The sequence below is a fragment of the Bubalus kerabau genome, chromosome 11, assembly GCF_029407905.1.
Source record: "Bubalus kerabau isolate K-KA32 ecotype Philippines breed swamp buffalo chromosome 11, PCC_UOA_SB_1v2, whole genome shotgun sequence".
Lineage (NCBI taxonomy): Eukaryota > Metazoa > Chordata > Mammalia > Artiodactyla > Bovidae > Bubalus > Bubalus kerabau.
The window spans coordinates 31913463-31937461 of NC_073634.1; the positions used below are offsets into that span (position 1 = coordinate 31913463).

Consider the following 23999-nt stretch of genomic DNA (forward strand, 5'->3'; position numbering starts at 1 on the left):
GAGGGGTAAAGGGTGAAGAGGGGGAGGCGGCCCGGGAAAGGGGTGGGGGCCTGGAGGGGGCATCCGGCGGAGCTGGGGTCCCCGGGCTCCGTCCGGAGGAAGCGAGACTGCGCTCACTCGGGCAGTCGCTGGGAGCCGGACGGGACCGGCGGGCTGGCCGGCAGACTCGCTCTTGGTGACTGCGCCGTCCGGGCCCGTCCTGCCTGGCCGCAGGTGCCCCTGGATGAGGCCGCCCCGCGCGCCCCGACCGGTGAGTGTCCCCGCGGCCGACCTGGTTGGTGAGCGCTCCCCGGCCCCCGCGCCGCCGTTAGCTGCCGCCCCAGGTGCTCGCGCCGGGCGCAGTCCGTCTCTGGCCGGCGCTTCCACATCCCGGGCGGAGGCAGCGCCGGCCCTCCGGCCGGGAAGAGGACGACGGGCGGGGGACGGCGGACCCGGGCCTCGAGCTCGGTGCAGACCGTGAGGCGCATAGTGGGAGCTTGCGCTTGGTAGGCTTTCAATGCATTTCGTTGAATAATTTTTCTGGTTGGAGGAATGTGGGGCGCCTAAGGGGAGAGGGATCGCTCCAGGCTAGTCGGAGGGCGTTCATGATCAGGGTCATGGCCAATCTCGGGGGTCACCAGAGACTGTGGGGCATTTGCGCGCGCTGCATGGAAGAGGGCACCCGTCAAGATACTGGGCTCTGAGGCTCCAATCCGGGGGTCCTCAAGGTCGACGAGAAGGTCCACCGGGAGATGAGAGAGGGAACTGGGAAACTTGGATGGGGGAAGTGGCTGGAGCACCTCCGGAGTTTAACTCGAGGTGGAAAGGGATGCTCAGGCGGGCGCTGGAAGACCCTCTTCAACTACTTGGGGTCCTAAGATTCTTTGGTACTGGGATTTGGGGATTCAAGTAGCTGAGGCTAAGTGACTTTCTGGAGAGGGCGTTGTATTTAAAGAAGGATGCTCAGAAACAGTTTAAGCGGCTCATCTTGGCTTGGTTCTGAACTTTGAAAGGCTGGAGGATTGGAGTCACGAGGTGATTTTTGACATTTTCTTTTGGCATTCCAACCAAAAGGTGGACCTTGGCAGCTACCTTCTAAAATGTATGTATGCGTTAGATGGTGTTTTCCCGGTTATTATTTTTGCTGGAAATTCTCAAACTGCACCTTGAAATTCACAAACTGCACCTCTTGTAGCAGCTTCTCCATCTGCTGAAGATCCCTCCTTCAGGTCTCTCCATCCATAGCAGTAGTTTACTTCCTTCCAGTTTAACGTTTAGACTGATGTGTACTATTATTACAGGTTGCTAATGACTTTTATTCTATAAGATTAATAAGTAATTCACGGGCTTTCTTTCCCTTGTTTTTAATTGTTTCTTTACAAGGTCATATAAAATTGAACCACAAATTTTATAGAAGTTTAAAATATTTTAACTTTGTTGAACTGGGAAGATATTTGGTAGGCTAGCAGCTCTAGAAAGCAATACAAAAATCAGCTTGATTTTCTAACAGTTGGGAATTTTATTGTCTGAAGCTTAGTTTAAGTTTAATAATCTTGTATTTGCATAACACTCTTGAAAATGAGTTAAGAGCATAGAAAATTCATACCAGGGTTAGTCCACAGAATCCACCTCTGTGGCAGCCCATGGAGGTTCTTCATGTCTCTTAGAAGAGGAAGCTAAGAATTTCACAGCTAGATTTTTAATTTTTTCACAATCATATATCTTACTGATTCATCACAATTTATAAAATAAAAGCTTTTTTTTTTTAAGGGAGTATTTAAGCATAAGAGAAAATTTTGTAGATCATATTTTCACTTTGATGTAAAATGTAATTCATCCGTCAGAGAAAACATTTCTGCAAAAGGTTGTTAGTTATATTCACTTGGCACCTTCTTAGTTATTGAATAAATAATAGAAAATTAAATTTTTTTCTCCCTATTGTCCTTGAATTTTACTATTTGTCCTTAGGGAGAATGTACTGGCACACAAAACAGTAGCCTAAAATATTGAAACCTAACACCTTTTAACATTATAATAGCTTCTACATTATTCACCTTCGGACTCATTTATGGCAAACCAGTGGTCAGAAAGGCTTTCTCCTCTTAGCCTTGTTTAGAACGGGCTATTCGCCCATTGTCAAAATAAGGAAAAATAATGCATAATGCCTGCAAAGTAATGGTAATAACTAAACAGAGTGAGAATAGGAAGCTTGGAAAAAAGATTTATGTGTATGAGTCACATTTCTTTTAGAGCTGGAAGAGTAGAATTTGGATATGATTATTTTGCAGATCAGGAGACTGAGACCCAGACCAGTGGAAGGGTCTAAAATGCTAGCTAGTGATGAGCCACGATTGGTGGCAGGTCTCTGGACTCTAGTGCAGGGTTTTTCTACGTTATCATGTTCACATTGTTTATTTCTAAAGCATTCTGGTGCCCACTATAAGTGGTTTTAGGATTATGGGTGATATTGTTCCCTTCTAAGGATGGGGAAACTTGGGTTGACTACTATTATACATGAAATGATATACAATAAGATGAGCTTTTATTGAACATTTTAAAACAGTATGCAGCATTGTTAGTGCAAGTGCTGATGTTTCCCTCTCATTGTCATCTAGATTGAAATAGTAGGTGAACTTCTTAGAGTAGGCTAGTGTTCTATAATTTTTATGCTAAAACTTAATTGCTTAAAAAGTTTTCAGTTCGGTAGGCTCAGATATTTTAAAAATAAGTTATAAAAAAATTATTATTTTAAATATGTGTGGGGGTTTTGTTAAAATGGATTTTAGTACCTTTAAAAAGAACAGTGGTAGAATTGCATAATTATAAAAACATGATTTTGATCATAGTTGTAGTAAAGACTGGATTTGTATAATAACATCATGATCCCTGGCAAATTATGTTAACCATTGTGTACCTAAGTTTCCTCACATGTAAAGTGAGGTTAGTAAATACACCCCCTCATGGGGTATTGGTGAGGATTAAAAGTACAGAGTAAGGGTACAACAAATATTAGATATCATTTATAATGTTCATTAGGTATATACGAGCACTTATGTGTCCAATTGTTTACTTGCTATTAATGAAGTCACTTTGTGGCTACACAAATTTCCTAGATAAATGCATGATCAAATAACAGTCTGCTTTAAGGGACACTTAGAGCAAATGATGCCCTCCTTTATTTATTTATTTTTAGTCATTAGTCTGCTCACCTTGGAACTTGAGTTAGATATATCTATCAAGTTATAGTGAGTGTGGCTGTTCTGAATGTCACTGGGAGACCGTTGTAGAAGTTTCATTATTCTAGAATTAAAATGTTAACAATTGATTTGCAGATAATCTGTTGAAAATACAGTGAGTTCTGCAGGCCTCCTTGTTAAACTTAGGTGAGGAAACCAGGTCTCTGTAAGGTCTTTTACTATTTGCAACCCCCTTCTCCCAATGGAACCATGAGAAAATCATTGAACATTGTTTTCTTTTGAGTGAATATTTTGATGACTTCATTCATTGAACTATTAGGTTTTAGTGATAAAATTTGTTTAACTCCAATTTTATAGCATTTATTTCTTTTTGATTTGCTGTAGCCCAGATCTCACTAGTCTCAAGAACATGTGGTTTAGCAAATGTGTTTTATGGTGACAGTGGCAGATTTTTTCTCCTGGACATTTTGGAGTTCGTCCTCATCAGGTTCTTCAGTTGATGTTATAGCAGCTTGTCTTCTGTTTGTTGTTGTTGCTTAGTCACTAAGTCGTGTCTGACTTGTTGAGACCCTGTGGACAGTAGTCTGCCAGGCTCCTCCGTCCATGGGATTTCCCAGGCAAGAATACTTGGGTGGGTTGCCATTTCCTTTTCCAAGGGATCTTCCCTACCCAGGGATCTAATCCGCGTCTCCTGCATTGGCAGCAGGTTCTTTACCACTGAGCCACCAGGGAAGCAGTCACACAAGAGCTTACTTTTTCTTAATACCTTTTTTTTTTTTACATTAATTTCAATTATTTTTTAAGTTATATCACATAATATTTAAAAATTGCCCTTATTTTTAGAATTTCATTGAATTGAGCCTATTTTACACGTTTGAGATTAAAATAAGAAATAAGTTGTAGCTCAAAAGCATTTTTATTATGCCAGTACTTGATTTCAACTATTTTGTTTTAGATCTCAGGTAGGCATTCTTTTGGTGGTACTTCAGATGATAAACACACGGGTCATCCCTTATTCTAAAGTAACACTGACCAGCAGGGCTAAGAGTTACATGGAGTCACCAAAAGTTTCCAGAGTCATTTTCTTTTCCTTTCATTAGTACAGAATTTTACTGTTTAAGAGGGACCAACCCTTAGTCCTCTTTTGATAAATTGTTATAATAAAGATTATGAAATTACTACAATTTGCTGGTCATTTTTGGCCTCATGACATACTTTTAGGAATTTTGTAGAACTTAGACATACAGATCCGGAGAAGGCAATGGCACCCCACTCCAGTACTCTTGCCTGGAAAATCCCATGGATGGAGGAGCCTGGTAGGCTGCAGTCCATGGGGTCGCTAAGAGTTGGGCACGACTGAGCGACTTCCCTTTCACTTTTCACTTTAATGCATAGGAGAAGGAAATGGCAACCCACTCCAGTGTTCTTGCCTGGAGAATCCCAGGGACAGAGGAGCCTAGTGGGCTGCTGTCTATGGGGTCGCACAGAGTCGGACACGACTGAAGCGACGCAGCAGCAGCAGCAGACATACAGATCTTTTCTTTACATCTAATCTAATTATGTGAATAAAATATTTAGTTAAATATGGTTTCAAAAGATATGGTGAATACCATGCTATAATAAAAAAAAACAACAAACCATTACTCAGTTTTTCATTAAGTTGATTTTCTTCATGTATTTAAAAATAATTATGGTGTTGTGAATTGCCTGTTAGTCATATTGAAAATTCATGAGTATATGGACTGAGTAGATACAGACCATGCAAACTACTTTTCTTAGCCTCAGTGTAGATGTTAGAGAGTGACAGGGAAAATAGAAATCATTTGCCTTGCTCAACTTAATAATGAATTTTTCATCTGAGTTATCCAGCTATCCTACTTTTAAAGGGGGGAAAGGGCTTTTGTATCTGGTTAGAGCAAAAGTAATCTTGAAGGGTAATTGGCTGAGTTGGACTGTGGTGTTGGGTAAGTTTGCATCTGAATAGTTTAACTGAAAGTTACCTGTCTTTACTCTCCACCTGGTCTTCCCTGGTGGCTCAGTGGTAAAGAATCTGCCTGCAGTGCAGGAAACGTGGGTTTGATTTCTGGGTCAGGAAGGTCCCCTGGAGAAGGAAATGGCAGCCCAATCCAGTATTCTTGCCTGAAAAATCCCATGGACAGAGGAGCCTGGTGGTCTGCAGTCCATGGGGTTGCAAAGAGTTGGACATGACTTAGCAGCTAAACAACAGCAACTCTCCATGCAGGTGACAAATTCTGAGGAATGCCCTGAGGGAAACCATAGTGACACGATTGCTAAATACATATAGGGAGAATATATGTCTGCAAGTTCACTAATGGTATATAAGCATTTTACTTACATGCTGGTTCACATCAAAATTAAATTTACCTTCCCTTTGGTGAGATGTCATTCAGTTACTGTATCTTTATCAAAACTAATAAGAAAAGCAGTGGTGAAAATAATTTTGAAACAGTTATTTTTGAAATGAGTTTATCTGCTCTGGGATTGTCTTCAAATAATAACTTCCTTATTTTATTGGAAAACTACAGAGCTTCCCTTGTGGCTCAGATGGTAAAGAATCTTTCTGCAATGCAGGAGACTGGGGAGGTAGAGTTTGATCTCTGGGTCGGGAAGATCCCCTGGAGAAGGGAATGGCTGCTCATTCTAGTATTCTAGCCTGGAGAATTCCTTGGACAGAGGAGCCTGGTGGAGCTACAGTCCATGGAGTCACAAAGAGCTCAACATGACTGAGCGACTAAGCATGCATGCCTGCATACAGGAATAATATCCAGTCTTTCTATTCTGAGCCAGAATCTTCAGTTAGAGGTGGTAATCAAGAATTCATATGTGGTATTTCAAGCAATTGAAAAGGATAGAAGCTTATTTAAATTATACATATAAATACATAGGCTTAAAATGGAACATGAAAGATAAAATGATGGAATGAAAATGATTTGGGAACTGAACTTCAGGCCTGCATATGCGGCAGGTAGTCAGAGGAAGAAAGTTAAGAATTAGAGGTTGGAGAGAGAATGTTGAAGGAAACTGGGCTTTGGTAGGAGTTTTAGCCCTAGCATTGATCCTAGGTTCTATGTATTAGGTGTGTCTTTGTATCAGGAAAACTGCTGAAGGATGAACTTAGTAAACATTAAATATAACCTGTTGGGAGAAGTCCAAGTACTGTAAGAGTTAAAATATGCATGTAGTCAAAGGGGAGCTAATTTATCTAATTATTTATTTAGTCTTTGACCTTGGTTATTAACATGAGAAGTAGGCCATCCTTATTACTCTTCAGATGATTGGTGCTGGGACTAATTTTATTTAACATTTTTATAAATGGTTTAAAGACATACTGGCATTGAAAGTTGCCAGATTTGCAGCTGACTGCAGCTGACTCCATGTGTCGTTCCAAGCAGTTAAAAGCCAAGCCAACAAGAAGAAGCTACCGGAACATCCTTCGATGAGTTTTTGTGTGGCAGAGAACAAGATAATGCATTTAGGAGAAGATAGTCCAAATTATATTTATAGCCTGAGCTGTGACCCAGGAAGGGGATCCAGAAGTCATGGCGATAACTTCCTTGAAGGCATTCATTATAGTTACTGCTTGGCCACAAAGTCCAAGGAGGAACATGTTGAGTGTTGTGGGGCCAGGTTCTGAAAACAAGAATGTTGTTGTACATGAAAATAATTACACAAAGGGTTACCATTTTTACTATTATGTTCCAGGCCAAGAGATTTGTCATCGTGCTTTGATTTAATTCTGTTTTAACAGTTTTGAAATGTAGGTGGCATTCAGTTTTATCAAAGAGGAAGTTTGATTCAGAGAAGTTAAGTAACTTTCCCAAGTTGGCCAGTATGTGGTAGAACTGGGACTGAGGCCCTGGTTTTTTTTTATTGTTAACCCTAAACATTTCCGGATATATTAGGGGGCAGCTCTTCAAACTTGTCATCATTTAGAGTTTATGGAATGCGGTTGTACTCCTTTGCTGTGGCAGCTTTGGATGTCATTACCAGAAGAGACAGTGTCTGGATATTCTGAGAGGACTTAAAGACGTTCCTTAAATTATTGATTTTTAAGGAAAACTAGGGATGTTTTAGGTTTCCTAGGCTGCTCAGTAGTGAAGAATCTGCCTGCCAAGCAGGAGACGGGTTCAATCCCTGGGTCGGAAAGGTCCCCTGGAGAAGGAAATGGCAACCCACTCCAGTATTCTTGCCTGGGAAATCCCATGGACAGAGGAGCCTGGCAGGATACAGTCACAAAGAGTTGGGCATGACTTAGCAACTAAACAACAACAATAAAAATGTTTTAGTGTATTGTATAGTCTTACTGGTAGTTCTGGCTGCCCATAAAATGTTTCTCCTGTTGACTTTATAACATTTTGGATTATTAATGGGCATTACTAAGGGAAACATTAACAAAAAACAGTTTTTGGGTAGAAAAGACACCAGAGTAGGAGTCCAGAGACCTGGGATCTCCTAGTGGTCTGAAAGAGGGGTGTGAAAACATTTGGATAACATTGAAACAGGCATTAATTTTCTTGCTATGAAAGTAGGAGAAGGCTTGTACTGTTTTAAGAGATGAGAAGGTGAAGAGAGAAATTGTAGTTTCTTTAAATGTGAGTTAAAATGTAAGAAAATATTTTATATTTCACTTATAAGGATGACATCTATCGTGTATAAACTGTTACACGTATTTTGTATTTATTGATTTTTGGCACCCTCAAAAAATGAGGTTCTAAGAACCAAGTGAGTAGGTAAATGTGAAAGTACTTTGTAAATTTTTAAGTGTTCTATCAGTAAGAGTGATAGAGGAATACCGATTCTCTTGAGAAGGATGGACAAAGAAGATGCTGTGAAAACTTTAGGAAGAGAAAAGTACAAGAGAGAAACAGCAGAAGTGGTGAAGGAAGATGTTCAAGATCAAAGAAAGGAAGTGAATGAATGTGAAGAAGATTGAGCTGTAGTTCTCTTTGTGCCAGTTGATCAAAAGGAGAGTAATACATCAGTAACTGAGAACTTTTTAACCGTAACTTACAATAAGGAAGTAGCTCAGCAGGTAGTCTACATTGACCATGTTAATAAGGCTATGAAAATAGGCTAATTGAGAGTTGACTGTGTTGTCTGTTTCTCCACTTCTATATAGGTTTAGCTAATGGCTTTAACATTCAGAACATAGCTCAACATTCAGAAAACGAAGATCATGGCATCTGGTCCCATCACTTCAAGGGAAATAGATGGGGTAACAGTGGAAACAGTGTCAGACTTTATTTTTTGGGGCTCCAAAATCACTGCAGATGGTGATTGCAGCCATGAAATTAAAAGACGCTTACTCCTTGGAAGGAAAGTTATGACCAACCTAGATAGCATATTCAAAAGCAGAGACATTGCTTTGCCAACAAAGGTTCATCTAGTCAAGGCTATGGTTTTTCCAGTGGTCATGTATGGATGTGAGAGTTGGACTGTGAAGAAAGCTGAGCACTGAAGAACTGATGCTTTTGAACTGTGGTGTTGGAGAAGACTCTTGAGAGTCCCTTGGACTGCAAGGAGATCCAACCAGTCCATCCTGAAGGAGATCAGCCCTGGGTGTTCTTTGGAAGGAATGATGCTAAAGCTGAAACTCCAGTACTTTGGCCACCTCATGTGAAGAGTTGACTCATTAGAAAAGACTCTGATGCTGGGAGGGATCGGGGGCAGGAGGAAAAGGGGACAACAGAGGATGAGATGGCTGGATGGCACCACCAACTCGATGGACGTGAGTCTGAGTGAACTCCGGGAGTTGGTGATGGACAGGGAGGCCTGGTGTGCTGCGATTCATGGGGTCGCAAAGAGTCGGACACGACTGAGTGACTGAACTGAACTGAACTGAATGGCTTTAAATTGTATAAGGGTGCTCATAAAAATAAAATAAGCTGGACTGAGTTACTGTTTATTCTAGATTCTTAAAAATAAAAGGCATAGTGTGTTTAAGGAAAATGGTGAAGTTTGATCTGTCAGAATAAGTACAAAAGAAAATTAGGGAGTCAGACTAGAACCAAGGTAGAATGGGAACAAAATGCAATAGTACAAGCTAGGGTTTTTATTTTCTTTTATAGATGAGGAAGTGATGAAAAATAGTTTGGTCTTTTAAAAACAGTTATAGGTGTAATAAAGAGAGCAGCCTAGAGGAGCAGGTAATGGAGACATTTATTCACCAGCAATGCTGCCCTGGTGGCTCGGTGGTAAAGAATCCACCTGCAGTGCAGGATCAAACCTGATCCTGGGTTGGGAAGATCCCCTGAAGAAGGAAATATCAACCCACTCCTGAGCCTGGCAGGCTATACAGTCTATGGGGTCACAAGAGTCAGACACGACTTAGCCACCAAACAACCAACAGTACATACAGTAGAGTGAGTGAATGAGGTATTTCCTCTGGCCTCTGGTAGGCAAATCACAGTCAAAGATGCCATATAAGGCTGTATAATTGTCATTCAAGAATGAGATTATGATGGTCTGAATTTGTAATAGGGATAGAAACAAGAGCACTGATTTCAGTGATACATAGGAGTTTTAACTCCTCCAGACTTGGTTTGTGTTTGGAGTTTAAGGAAGTTGAAGATGAGTCTAAGGTTCCTGACTTGGCGGTAGAATAATATGTGCAAGTGAGAGAAGGGAAACACGGAGTTTGCTTTCAGATAAGTAGTTTGCTTTTTGGATAGGTAATAAGTGATCAGTTGGAAATAATGGGTCTAGCTCAGGAGCATGCTCAGCTTTATAGATATGATTTGGAAGGTATAAAGTTTGTAGTTGAAAGTTTTGAAATTAGACAAGTAATGACCATAATTCCTAAATAATCATGTGGAACAAAAAGTAACTGCCAGTGTTAACGCTAAGCTCAAGAATGTAGACATTTTAAAATATTTGTTTGAAATTTTGCCCACCTCTAGTCAAACACCTACCACGTAGCCTTACAAAGAATACATAGAAATATTTACTGCCAGCAAGCCAGAAATATTTTAGTGTCCTTGAAATAGTGTACCACATCCTGTCTGGCCATCCAGCATAACAGGGAATTCGTAGACAAATGCACTTCCTTATTCTTCACTTTAGTCTCTTTTTGGAATCCTGTTTGCTTTCTTGAGCTGGCGGGGTTGTCTGAACAGATACTGAAGCTCCAAGGCTTTTTTTACCTTTAAAATCTCGGCCAGAGCAGCTCTAATTAACCATCTCTTTACCTCTCTTTCCTACCTTTCCAGCCCTATGGAGCTCAAGGCTCTGGCAATAGAATGGCAGTCTTAAGAGGGAAAAGTAAAAACAGCACAAGAGAAAGAGCCTTGAAGAGGTCTATAATCTTTTCAGTTCTCCCCCAAGGTTCTACTCTTTTAATCCAGGGGATGGAGTTGGTGAGTCATTAAGAAGAGATGTCCAAATTCAGTAAAACAAATACATCTATTAGGAGCTAGGTCTTCAAGTGCCGAGGGAATTTGGAAAGAATCTGAGGTGGTTTAGTACTTAGTGGAAAAGATGAGTTTTTGGTTCAGTTTTAAAGGAGGTAGCAAGACAAGGCTGTGCAGCGAAAAGTAAGAATAACACTATTAAAGAGCTAGGGAAAACAGTATGTACCAAGAAGGTAGAACTTTAAGAAAAGCAAAGGAACTGGTGAACAGGATTCTTTATCTAAAATGCAGTTTGGGATGTGGTTCATGAGAAATTAGTGTTAAATGACTGAAAACTAAAATTTGGAGTTAGTACTCCTTAAAGTACGTAAGTTGGAGAAGGCGATGGCACCCCATTCCAGTACGCTTGCTTGGAAAATCCCGTGGACGGAGGAGCCTGGTGGGCTGCAGTCCATGGGGTCGCTAAGAGTCGGACACGACTGAGCGATTTCACTTTCCTGCATTGGAGAAGGAAATGGCAACCCACTCCAGTGTTCTTGCCTGGAGAATCCCAGGGACGGGGGAGCCTGGTGGACTGTTGTCTATGGGGTCGCACAGAGTCGGACACGACTGAAGCGACTTAGCAGCAGCAGCAGCAAAGTACATAAGTAGAAAGTTGAATGGGGACAGAGAAGTATCATAACATGATTTAAATAGCAATTAAGCAATTATGGAAGATGACAACTGTTAAGTACAGGTTATGATGTAATTTGATGTATGTGGCAGTGATTAATTTATATACCATCCAAATTCCTTATATTTTCTTTTGTTTTTGTATTATGTACTTCTATACCGGTAGTTCTCAAACTTTCCTGGGCATAAAAATTATATAAAGCTCTTGTTTGAAATATAAATTCATCCTGATACATGTAACAGTGTGATCATGTAATAGTGTTTAATTCCTTTCAGTTAGCTGACTAGTGTTTCATTGTATAGATAAACTGTGGTTTATTATTATGAAAGTAAACGTTGCAGTTCTCAGCTGTTATGAGGAAAGCTGCTTTGAACATACCCATACAGGCTTTCTGTGACACATGTATTCCTTACGTGTGGGTGGATACCTAGAAGTGCAATTGCTAGGTGTATGGGATAGGTGTGTTTAACATGAGAAACTAACAGAACAATTTCCAAGGTGGGTTTCCCAATTTATACTCCTACCAGCAGTGTTCCCTCTACCTTTTTTTAAGGGAAGAGTTTGGGTACAATTGAAGTTCTTCCTTAAGTGTTCGATAGACCTCACCAGTGAAGCCATCTGGACCTGGGAGTTTTCTTTGTAGAAAGGTTCTTAATCAAGGATTTGATTTTTAAAGGGATAGGTCTAAGACTCTTCAGATTTTCTATTTCTTTTGGTGTCTGTTTTGGTAATTTGTGTCTTTTGAGGAATTTGCTTCATCTAACTTGTCGAATTTATCAGCTTGAAAAATAAATTACACATTTTATGAAACTGTATTTTCTTTTAATGTAAGATATGTACTGGTGTTCCCTCTTTCATTCCTGGTTGTTGGATTTATTTTCTTTTCCTCCTGATTACTCTAGCTAGGGGTTATCAGTCCTTTCCAAAATCAACTTTTGGTTTTGTTCATTTGCTCTGTGATTTATCTGTTTTCTATTTCATGATTTAAGTTTTTTTTATCTTTTACTAATTCCTTACTTCCTCTATACTTTGGTTTTAATTTGCTCGACATTTTGTAGTTTTTAAAGTGAAAACTTAAATCATTGATTTTTAATTTTTTGAAAAATGATCAACATTTAAAGCTATAAATTTTCATTACCATTACATTCAAAATAGTTCCTAATTTCTCTTATAATTTTTATTTGGCCCATGGGTTGTTTCAAAGAGTTTTGTCAAATAATTTCCCTTTTTGGAATTTTTCAGCTATTTTGTTACTGTGTTTTCATTTAATGCCATTGTGATTATAGAACAAACCTAATAATTCCAGGCAACTTAGGCTTTTTTATTATTTTATGGCCCAACAGATGGTATATCTTGGTGAATGTTCAGTGTGTATTTGAGAAGAATGTGTATTCTCCTGTTGCTGTGTGGAATGTTCTCTAAATGTCAATTAGGTTAGATTGGTCTTTGAAATCTTCTTATATTTTTACCAGGTTTTTGCCTGTTCTATCAGTTACTGAGAGCACAGCTGAGGTTTTCACCTACAATTTTGGATTTCTCTGCTTCTCTTTTCAGTTCTATCAGATTTTGTTCCATGTTTCAAGCATTGTTACAGCACCCTTAGGTGCATATGTGTTTAGGATTGTTAAGCCTTGTTAACAATCAAGGGCTTCCCTGGTGGTGCAGAGGTTAAAGCATCTGCCTGAAATGTGGGAGACCTGGGTTCAGTCCCTGGGTCGGGAAGATCCCCTGGAGAAGGAAATGGCACCCCACTCCAGTACTCTTGCCTGGAGAATCCCATGGATGGAGGAGCTTGGTGGGCTACAGTCCATGGGTCGCAAAGAGTCGGACACGACTGAGCGACTTCACTTTTCACTTTTTAAGCCTTGTTAATGAATTGGCCTCCATGTCACCATGAACTGTCCTTTCTTATTCCTGGTAATTTCCCTTGTTCTGAAGTTTCTGTGTTCTTTTGATTAATGGTATATTTACCGTTGTTGCATGGTATATTTTCTTCCGTCCTTTTAAAAGCTTTTAACCTGTCTATCATTATAGTCAAAGTAGGTTTCTTGTAAACAGTGTGTAGTTGCATCTAACTTTTTAAATCCAATCTGATAATGTCTCTCTTAATTTGGTGTGTTTAGACCAGGAGTTGGTAAAGTTTGGCTATCGGCTCAAACTCTACCACCTGTTTATGTAAAGTTTTGTTGGAACATGATCATGCTCATTCGTTGACCCATTGCTTGTAGTTGCTGTTGCGCTGCAGGTGGTGAGGTTAAGTAGTTGGGACAGAGACCAAAGCATAAAATATTTTCTGGTTCTTCATAGAGAAAGATTGCCAACAACTACCTTAGACCATTTACACTGAATGTAATTATTGATAAGGTTGGATTAAAATGTATCATGTTACTATTTGTTTACTAGTCATTCTTTTTTTCCTTGATGTCCTTGTCTTTGTTTGGATGGGTTATTTTTTATGGTTCCGTTTTATTTTTTCTATTGATTTATAACATTTTTCTTAAAATTTTTTAGTGGTAGCCCTTATACTTAAGGGCTGCCATCAAATACTATCATGCCGCTTCATAAGTAAGAATCATACATAATATTACTCTTCCAGCTTCTCCTTCCCATCTTTTGTGCATTTTTGTCATACATTTGATATGTGTGCTTTAACCCTGTTGCTGGTTTTTTTGCCTTTTTAGGCAGTTGTACCTTTTAGACCATTATAGGTGAGAAAAATGTCTTTCATATTTCTCTCATTTTCATCATTTCTTCATGTGGATTCAGGTTTGTATGTAGTATCATATTCCTTTTGTTTGAAAAACTATTGCATTTCCTTTAGTGCAACATTCTGTCTTTCCGTCTCTCCTCTTACTTTCTCTCATTTTGCCTTCAGTTTGGGAAGTTATTGTTAATAGTTACAGAATTCTAGGCTTTTAGGATTTTCCCCTCTTTTAGTACCTTAAAGATGTTATTTTCCTATCCTCTCATTTGCATAATTTCTGATAGGAATTCTGTGGTGATTTTTATGTTTGTTTCCCTATATGTAGTGTGTTTTCCATTTGGCTGGTTTTCTCTTTATCGCTGGTTTTCAGCAACTTTATTATGATGTTCCTTGGTGTGGTTTTATGTTTATTCTTGCATTTTATTGAACTTTTAGATCTGTGGGTATATTGTTTCACCATGTTTGCAAAATTTTTAGCCATCTAACTTCAGATTTTTAAGTTCCCAAGTATTTCTTTTCTCCTAAGACTGCAGTCCTACGTATGTTCATTTACCAACTTAATATTAATTCACAGGATCACTGAAGCTCTTTTCATTTTTCTTCCAATCTTTTTTTCTTTTTTTCATTGTAAAAGGTTTATGTTAACCAGTCTTCAAGGACACAGATTTTTAAAAATTCTCCTTTGTCTAACATACTGTTATACCCATCCAGTTAAATTCTTCTGTCAGATATACTTTTTTTTAAATATAATTCTAGAATTACCATTGATCTTTTAAAAATAATTTCCACTTTTCTGTTAGGGTTTTTCTTTGTATTATGTCTGTGTTTTCCTTTAAGCCTTTGAACTCTTTTCTAATAGCTCTTTTGAAGTCCTTTTATTAAAATTCTCTTTATCCCTGCCACTCCTGGATCCTGATTATAGATGACCATTTCTTATTTTTTCATACATTTGGTAATTTCTTATGGGATTATGGTATTGAATATTTGTTTTTTTTTCTTTTTTCCTTTTTTGAGTATTAAGTTTAATTCTGGCAGGCAGTTACTTTGTGGATCAGCTTGATCTTTTGACTTTTGTTTTCGGGGTGTTTTGGGTTTTGGTTTTGGGCGGTTCTAGAATAGCTTTTAGTTTAGGGCTAGTTTGGGCCCATTACTGAGGCATGTTCCTTCCTGTGTCTCATTTGATTGCCTTACGTGTTCATCACGGTTTATTCATCCTGGCTGGTGGAAACGGAATGATCCTGGCCCCGTGTGAACTCTGGGAGTTGTTGGCGCTCCCTGATATTTGTTTTTTTCTTAGAAGTTTTCCTCTGAGAGTCTCATAGGTTTACATAACACACATATGCAGATTGGTGTTTAGCCAGAAACTCAGAGGCCTCTTCTGTACATTGTTGAGGGTTTCTGTTTAGTTTCTAGCTTTATAATCATATGCCCTGCAAATCCTACTCATCTCAGACTCCATAAATTCTGAGCTCTGTGACCTGAACTCGGTGAGACTGTTGACTCTGTTTGGGTTCCCCCTCCTTTTGTTGTTGTTCCAAACAGAAAACTAGGGCAGTCTTTGGGTTGACCTCATTTGTTTCCCTTCTTTCAGAGGTCATATTTCCATACTGCCTGTTACCTAGTGTCTGAAAATAATTGATTTATGTTTTGTCTAGTTGTCTACTTGTTTGTGTCAGGAGGACAATTCTGGACTTTGTTGCTCTCTTTTGCCTTCATTTTTGAAGGATATGTATGCTGGATGTAGAATTTTAAGTTGGTAGCTTTTTTTTTTTTTTTCTTGTAGCATTTTAAAACTATCATTTCATTACTCTCTTAAGTTTCTGATAAGTTAGTGGTCATTCTTACTATTGTTCACTTGATGTAATACATCTTTTTCCCCCTTCTCTGGCTGCCTTAAAGATTTTCTCTTTATCTTTGGTTTTCAGCAATTTTATTTACTGTAGGACTAGCTAAGATCTCACACGCTAGTAAAGTAATGTTCCAAATTCTCCAAGCCAGGCTCCAGGAATATGTGAACTGTGAACTTCCTGAAGTTCAAGCTGGTTTTAGAAAAGGCAGAGGAACCGAGATCAAATTGCCAACATCTGCTGGATCATAGAAAAAGCAAGAAAGTTCCAGAAAAACATCTATTTCTGCTTTATTGACTATGCCAAAGCCTTTGACTGTGTGGATCACAAGAAACTGTGGAAAATTCTGAAAGAGATGGGAATACCAGACCACCTGATCTGCCTCTTGAGAAATTTGTATGCAGGTCAGGAAGCAACAGTTAGAACTGGGCATGGAACAACAGACTGGTTCCAAATAGGAAAAAGAGTACATCAAGGCTGTATATTGTCACCCGGTTTATTTAACTTATATGCAGAGTACATCATGAGAAACGCTGGGCTGGAAGAAACACAAGCTGGAATCAAGATTGCCGGGAGAAATATCAATAACCTCAGATATGCAGATGACACCACCCTTATGGCAGAAAGTGAAGAGGAACTTAAAAAGCCTCTTGATGAAGGTGAAAGTGGAGAGTGAAAAAGTTGGCTTAAAGCTCAACATTCAGAAAACGAAGATCATGGCATCTGGTCCCATCATTCATGGCAAATAGATGGGGAAACAGTGGAAACAGTGTCAGACTTTATTTTTCTGGGCTCCAAAATCACTGCAGATGGTGACTGCAGCCATGAAATTAAAAGACGCTTACTCCTTGGAAGGAAAGTTAGGACCAACCTAGATAGCATATTCAAAAGCAGAGACATTACTTTGCCAGCAAAGGTTCGTCTAGTCAAGGCTATGGTTTTTCCAGTGGTCATGTATGGATGTGAGAGTTGGACTGTGAAGAAGGCTGAGCGCCTAAGAATTGATGCTTTTGAACTGTGGTGTTGGAGAAGACTCTTGAGAGTCCCTTGGACTGCAAGGAGATCCAACCAGTCCATTCTGAAGGAGATCAGCCCTGGGATTTCTTTGGAAGGAATAATACTAAAGCTGAAACTCCAGTACTTTGGCCACCTCATGCGAAGAGTTGACTCATTGGAAAAGACTCTGATGCTGGGAGGGATTGGGGCCAGGAGGAGAAGGGGACGACAGAGGATGAGATGGCTGGATGGCATCACTGACTTGATGGACGTGAATCTGAGTGAACTCCGGGAGTTGGTGATGGACAGGGAGGCCTGGCGTGCTGTGATTCATGGGGTCGCAAAGAGTCGGACACAACTAAGCGACTGATCTGATCTGATCTGATCTGAATACTAAGGCGTGGCCTTTCTGAGATCTCTACCAAATGCATGTAATAGTCATCATTGAGGTCCCCCCTCTCCAGCTGCCAGGAATTTGAATGTCTTCCAGATAGTTGTTCAGCGCATGCTCCATAGCTGTTCTTTCCCCAGAGTTTTTTGTTTGGCCTCATGGAGTCTTGCCTTGTGCATATTCAGCTTAGTCTTGGCAAAGAATTAGGAGATCTCTCTACAGGTTTTTGAAACATCTTCTCAACATAACTCCCTTCTTTCTTGTATTTTCTTTAAATTCCAGTGACTTCAGTAGCCTCAAACATGAAGTTCTATTTTTTCAACTCAGTGAGATCTCTGTTCTTTGAAGGTTTCCCTTCCCAGGTACACGCAGAAAACCAGGGTGTTCATGAGTCTTTATTTCCCTCCTCTGAATAATCGCAGTCTGATGCTGCCTGTTGTCCAACATCTGAAAATAATACTTAATATGTGTTGCCCAGTTTCATGGTTTTTCACAGCAGGAGGTCTAGCCCTGTATCGGTTACTCCATCATAACTGGAAATGGAAATGTAAAATTTCATTTTAATTTTTCTTCTTTTTAAAAACTTTTTTTGTTGTGTGGCTTGTGGAATCTTAGTACTCTGACCAGAGATCAAACTCAGGCCCTCAGCAGTGAAAGTGCACAGTTCTCACCACTGGACTACCAGGGAATTCCCTAAAAACCTTTGTAACTTTTGGTACAGCATATCATCATATTTTAATTTTCAAGCCATAGCGAAAGCTATAAAGAAGAAAGTTCAAAAGAAAGGAAGAAAGCTTAATATCCGAAAATGAGGTTTCCATGGTTACCTTTAATCATTTCAGATCTCTTATTACAAATATGCACATGGAAAAATAATTTTTTAAGGTAGATTTATACAATTCATACTATTTTTAATTAAAAGCACTTTAATTAACAAGGGTAAATTTATTAAGCAGAATCAACAGTGGAAGAATGGCTCAGTTCAGTTCAGTTCAGTCGCTCAGTCATGTCTGACTCTTTGTGACCCCATGAATTACAGCACGCCAGGCCTCCCTGTCCATCACCAACTCCCAGAGTTCACTCAGACTCACGTCCATCGAGTCGGTGATGTCATCCAGCCATCTCATCTTCTGTTGTCCCCTTTTCCTCCTGCCCCCAATCCCTCCCAGCATCAGAGTCTTTTCCAATGAGTCAACTCTTCGCATGAGGTGGCCAAAGTACTGGAGTTTCAGCTTTAGCATCATTCCTTCCAAAGAACACCCAGGGCTGATCTCCTTTAGAATGGACTGGTTGGATCTCCTTGCAGTCCAAGGGACTCTCAAGAGTCTTCTCCAATTTTTATAAATGCTGGAGAGGGTGTGGAGAAAAGGGAACTCTCTTACACTGTTGGTGGGAATGCAAACTAGTACAGCCACTATGGAGAACAGTGTGGAGATTCCTTAAAAAACTGGAAATAGACATGCCTTATGATCCAGCAATCCCACTGCTGGGCATACACACTGAGAAAACCAGAAGGGAAAGAGACACGAGTACCCCAATGTTCATCGCAGCACTGTTTATAATAGCCAGGACATGGAAGCAACCTAGATGTCCATCAGCAGATGAATGGATAAGAAAGCTGTGGTACATATACACAATGGAGTATTATGCAGCCATTAAAAAGAATACATTTGAATCAGTTCTAATGAGGTGGATGAAACTGGAGCCTATTATACAGAGTGAAGTAAGCCAGAAAGAAAAACACCAATACAGTATACTAATGCATATATATGGAATTTAGAAAGATGGTAACAATAACCCTGTGTACGAGACAGCAAAAGAGACACTGATGTATAGAACAGTCTTATGGACTCTGTGGGAGAGGGAGAGGGTGGGAAGATTTGGGAGAATGGCATTGAAACATGTAAAATATCATGTATGAAATGAGTTGCCAGTCCAGGTTCGATGCACGATACTGGATGCTTGGGGCTGGTGCACTGGGACGACCCAGAGGGATGGAATGGGGAGGGAGGAGGGAGGAGGGTTCAGGATGGGGAACACATGTATACCTGTGGCGGATTCGTTTTGATATTTGGCAAATCTAATACAGTTATGTTAAGTTTAAAAATAAAATAAAATTAAAAAAAAAAAAAAAAAGAGTCTTCTCCAATTTTTAAAATTCTGATAAAATGAACGGAGGATAAGGGCAGAAGGATTTAAGTGATTGTAGTTTTTCTCATCTTAATCATGCCTCTTCTCCACTTTTGTAGATACTTTAACTTGAGCTTTATCAGTATAGATTTAGTGAAACATTTATTTATTCTTACATTGTATGTATGATATATATCCTAATTTTTTCTATTTAAGTCTCCCATGTTTCATAGTTTAAAATTGTGGAATTTCTATCAAGCACTGCTTTGTACACTTGAAGAGATTAATATTACTCCCCCCCCCCCTTTTTTTTTAAGTTTTTGTGTGTCTTTCTCAGCCACCTGTTACTGTGCACCTCCTTGTAGATATGGATACCCTTATGGTATAAAAAAGAAGTCATAGACTTTACTTTTCTCAATAAAATACTACATTTGCTGTCTCAGTCCCTGGCATCTTAAAGTGTATGGACCTGGTGCTCTTTAGGAACTCATTCTAGTGACTCAGCTTCACATTTTTTGCTATATATAGAACATGCTAGAAATCCAATGGAGAAAGTTAATATACCAAAGAAGAGACAAAGGAATGTTGTGGTTAATGAATAAAGAACTAGACATGTCTTCCAGGGAAGTACCATTTATATCAGACCTCAGAGAATGACCTTAACTTGGACAGTCTGGTGTCTGTTCCTTAGCAGTTGCAAATCCAGAAACTTATTTTGGTCAGGGGAACTGATTTCATTCTTCGCAAAGTTACTGAAGACTCCTATGGGAAACAAGCAAATTATTTCTTAATAGTATCAAGCCATAATAGTTTGATAGCTCACATCTTCACTGTAGGGCTGCCTCTGCAAATGGGATGTGAATAATTAGGGTCCAGCTAATCAGACTGTGTTTTCCTGAAGGCTCAAGGTAGTACATTCTTCTTTGATTACCTTATTTTTAGACTTTGTGAAAGACTCTATAGCTGTGGGCAAGCAGTCTCCATTGTCTTATCATTAAAATTGTGATAATAACTAGCTACTTCCCAGACTTGTTGTGAGAACTAAATAAGGTAATCCATGTACTGCAGTGCCTGCTAGAGAGTTGCCATTCAGTAATTGTTCAGATGATTTGTTGTCTTTGACTTCTAGATTTGAGGTCTGGGAGTTAAGACAGGCACTCTTTTCTTTTCTTGCATTCTTTCACTCTTTCTTTTCAGGCATTGATAGCAACTCTAGGCTAGGTGGTGTTGAGGTACTAACACTATTTGATTTCTAAGACTATTGTTCTGAGTGATAAAGTTAATTCAACTTATTGATGAACTGTGATGAATCTTTGCACAAGTTATGTTCTCCTGTGAGATCTAACCATTTTCATATTTTTAAAAAATTTTATTTTATTTATTTATTTTTGGCTGTGCTGAGTCTTTGTTGCTGCATGGGCTTTCTCTAGTTGCAGAGAGCAGGGGCTGGTCTCCGGTTGTGGTATGCGGACTTCTCATTGCAGCGGCTTCTCTTGTTGTGGAGCACAGGCTCTAGGGCATATGGGCTCAATAGTTTTGGCTCCTGGGCTTTAGAACACAGGCTCTATAGTTGTGATGCAAGGGCTTAGTTGCTCCATAACATGTGGGATTTTCCTGGATCAGAGATTGAACCCATGTCTTCTGTATTAGCAGGTGGATTCTTTACCACTGAGCCATCAGGGAAGCCCCCATTTTAATATTTTGAGACTAAGGTAAGAATCATTCTTTTAAAGAATTCAGTAGTGTTTTCTTCTCAATTTGACATTTCTAAACAGCTTGGTATTTCTTGTAAAACAAACAAGTCCAGGTAATGGATTTAATAAACTGTTTTTACTTGTTGCTGACAATGTAGTAAGAGTCATACTCTCTAGTTAATATTTCTAATTTATTACATTCATAGATTATAATGCTGGACTTGATCCCATTTCCTTTCCTTCAGATGAGCTTACTGAGACCCCAAGAACCAACCTGAAACTAAGTCAGACTAAGCTGATGTATCATATGGGTCTCTGGGACTGTGAGGTGCTGGTGCAGCTGGGTCCAGAACAGTGCAGCCCCTGAAGAGTTTGTACTCTGGAGGAGACAAGGAGAGAGCTGGCTCCTTCCTTTAGGTGTCAGCATCCTTTCTTTCACATGGTTGTGAGAAGGTGTTATTGAATGCAAGCAGGGAGCTTGTGGTGTCTGCCTGAGTAGCAGACATCCTAAGCAGATCCCTTCTAAAAGGAGTGCCTGCTTGCCCCTCCTTCTTGCTTAGCCAAATCCAAATCACTGTGAATGAACAAATGTGCTTTTTGTGTCAGGTACTGTGTCTACTCCCTGGGCACTGTGGAACAGCTGGGACTTAACCCTGGAGTTTTAATGGCAGGGCTAAGACAAGCCTCTGGACTCCAGCACACTCTTCTTTTTGCCATACCCCCATCCTCCCTACATCAGATGAATTTTTTCTTCTCTTCTGAATTACCATTTGACTTACATAGAAGACTTGTAAAAGAGTGTTTTGATGTCTGTTTAGATGTTATTCTTCAATTGTTCTACATAGTACTTTCTTACTTAAAACCCTGGTGTTTTATCATCTCACAGGTGTGTATTGGATCCTCAGCTAAATCCTTGAGGATCTGTGCCATTTTGATCTCTCTTTTTATTTATTTTAATATAAATTTATTTATTTTAATTGGAGGCTAATTACTTTACAATATTGTATTGGTTTTGCCATACATTGACATGAATCCGCCACTGGTGTACACGTGTTCCCCATCCTGAACCCCCCTCCCACCTTCCTCCCTATCCCATCCGTCAGGGTCATCCCAGTGCACCGGCCCCAAGCATCCTGTATCCTGCATCGAACCTGGACTGGCGATTCGTTACACATATGATAATATACATGTTTGAATGCCATTCTCCCAAATCATCCCACCCTCACCCTCTCCCAGAGTCCAAAAGACTGTTCTATACATCTGTGTCTCTTTTGCTGTCTCACAGGGTTATCGTAACCATCTTTCTAAATTCCATATATATGCGTTATTATACTGTATTGGTGTTTTTCTTTCTGGCTTACTTCACCCTGTATAATAGACTCCAGTTTCATCCACCTCATTAGAATTGATTCAAATGTATTCTTTTTAATGGCTGAGTAATACTCCATTGTGTATATGTACCACAGCTTTCTTATCCATTTGTCTGCTGATGGACATTTAGGTTGCTTCCGTGTCCTGGCTATTGTAAACAGTGCTGCGATGAACATTGGGGTACACGTGTCTCTTTCAATTCTGGTTTCCTCGGTGTGTATGCCCAGCAGTGGGACTGCTGGGTCATAAGGTAGTTCTATTTCCAGTTTTTTAAGGAATCTCCACACTGTTCTCCATAATGGCTGTACTAGTTTGCATTCCCACCAACAGTGTAAGAGGCTTCCTTTTTCTCCACACCCTCTCCAGCATTTATTGCTTGTAGACTTTTGGATAGCAGCCATTCTGACTGGCGTTGATCTCTTTTCTGTGACCCTTAGGGCTTAGAATATTTTAAGCATTCAGTAAATTGTTGATCAATGGGTAAATATGTTATCAATTTTTTAATTACACCAAAATTTACATTTTAACATACTTTCAACTCAAGAAAGATCTGTATTTGCTACTTAAAGCTTGTATCCTTGGAAGAGCTAAGATTGAAAAGAGTTACAAAACTGCTGTTATCATTTGGAAGAAATTGAGTGCTGTCACAGATAACTGTAATGCTTTAAGAACTAGGAAAAGTTGCGGATGGTGAGGTTGGTCACTTATTTGAGTAAACAACTTGTGGTCATCTGTTTGTGTTTTTGCTTTTTACAGTCATAACCTAAGGTCTAATTTTATGGCACCCATCACATATATATCATTACAGAGAATAGCTGTCTCGAATTACAATCCTCTGTGTTTTAGTAGATTGATTTGCTCTGGATTTATTTCTTGAGAAGAAAAAAAAATTATTTCATGGCTCTTTAGGATGAGTGGTAGTTATGACAGTCTTAGTATGTGGTCTCAGTCAGCAGTCTTTTTTTTTTCCCTCCCAGCTTCATTGAGGTATAATTGATGAGTAAAATTTGTATATAGTTAAACGTGTATGCGTGTGCATGTGCACTTAGTAGCTCAGTTGTGTCTGAGTCTTTGCAGCCCATGGACTGTAGTCCACCAGGCTCCTTTTGTCCATTGGTATTCTCCAGGCAAGAATACTGGAATGGGTTGCCATGCCCTCCTCCAGGGGATCTTTCCAACCCAGGGATCGAACCCAGGTCTCCCACATTGCAGGCGGATTCTTTACCATCTGAACCACCAGAGAAGCCCATGAATACTGGAGTGGCTATATATTTAAAGAATACAGCATGGTAATTTGATACACATATATATTGTGAAATGCTTATTGCAGTCAAGCTAATTTACATTTCCATTGCCCCACATAGTTATCCTTTTTTGCAGGGGGAAACGAAAACATTCAAGATCTACACTTTTGGCAGATTTCAAATATAGAATACAGTAATATTAACCATAGTCACCATGCCATACAGAAATTATTCATCTTATAAATGAAACTCTGTACCCTTTTGCCAACATATCCCTGTTTCTCCTACCTGCCCGCCCCCTCCCCACCCTGCTGCTGCTGCTGCTAAGTTGCTGGCAAAGACCATTCTGCTTTCTGTTTTTATGTATGTCACCTTTTCTTTATTCATCATGTCAGCATTCTTA

General features: G+C 39.6%; 1 protein-coding gene across 9 annotated transcripts in view; it reads left to right on the forward strand.

Moving 5' to 3' along the window:
* Positions 1-23999, forward strand: part of SOCS5 (suppressor of cytokine signaling 5) — a 72114-nt gene that overhangs the window by 2989 nt on the left and 45126 nt on the right. The window contains exon 1 of one of the 9 annotated variants that reach the window (XM_055540006.1): positions 38-250. The exons of 7 other annotated variants lie outside the window; for them this stretch is intronic. The gene's annotated coding sequence lies outside the window, so the exon portion shown is untranslated. Of the gene's footprint in view, positions 1-37; positions 251-292; positions 486-23999 lie in introns of those variants that run through there. One more of the 9 variants, XM_055540011.1, reaches the window with a different exon arrangement.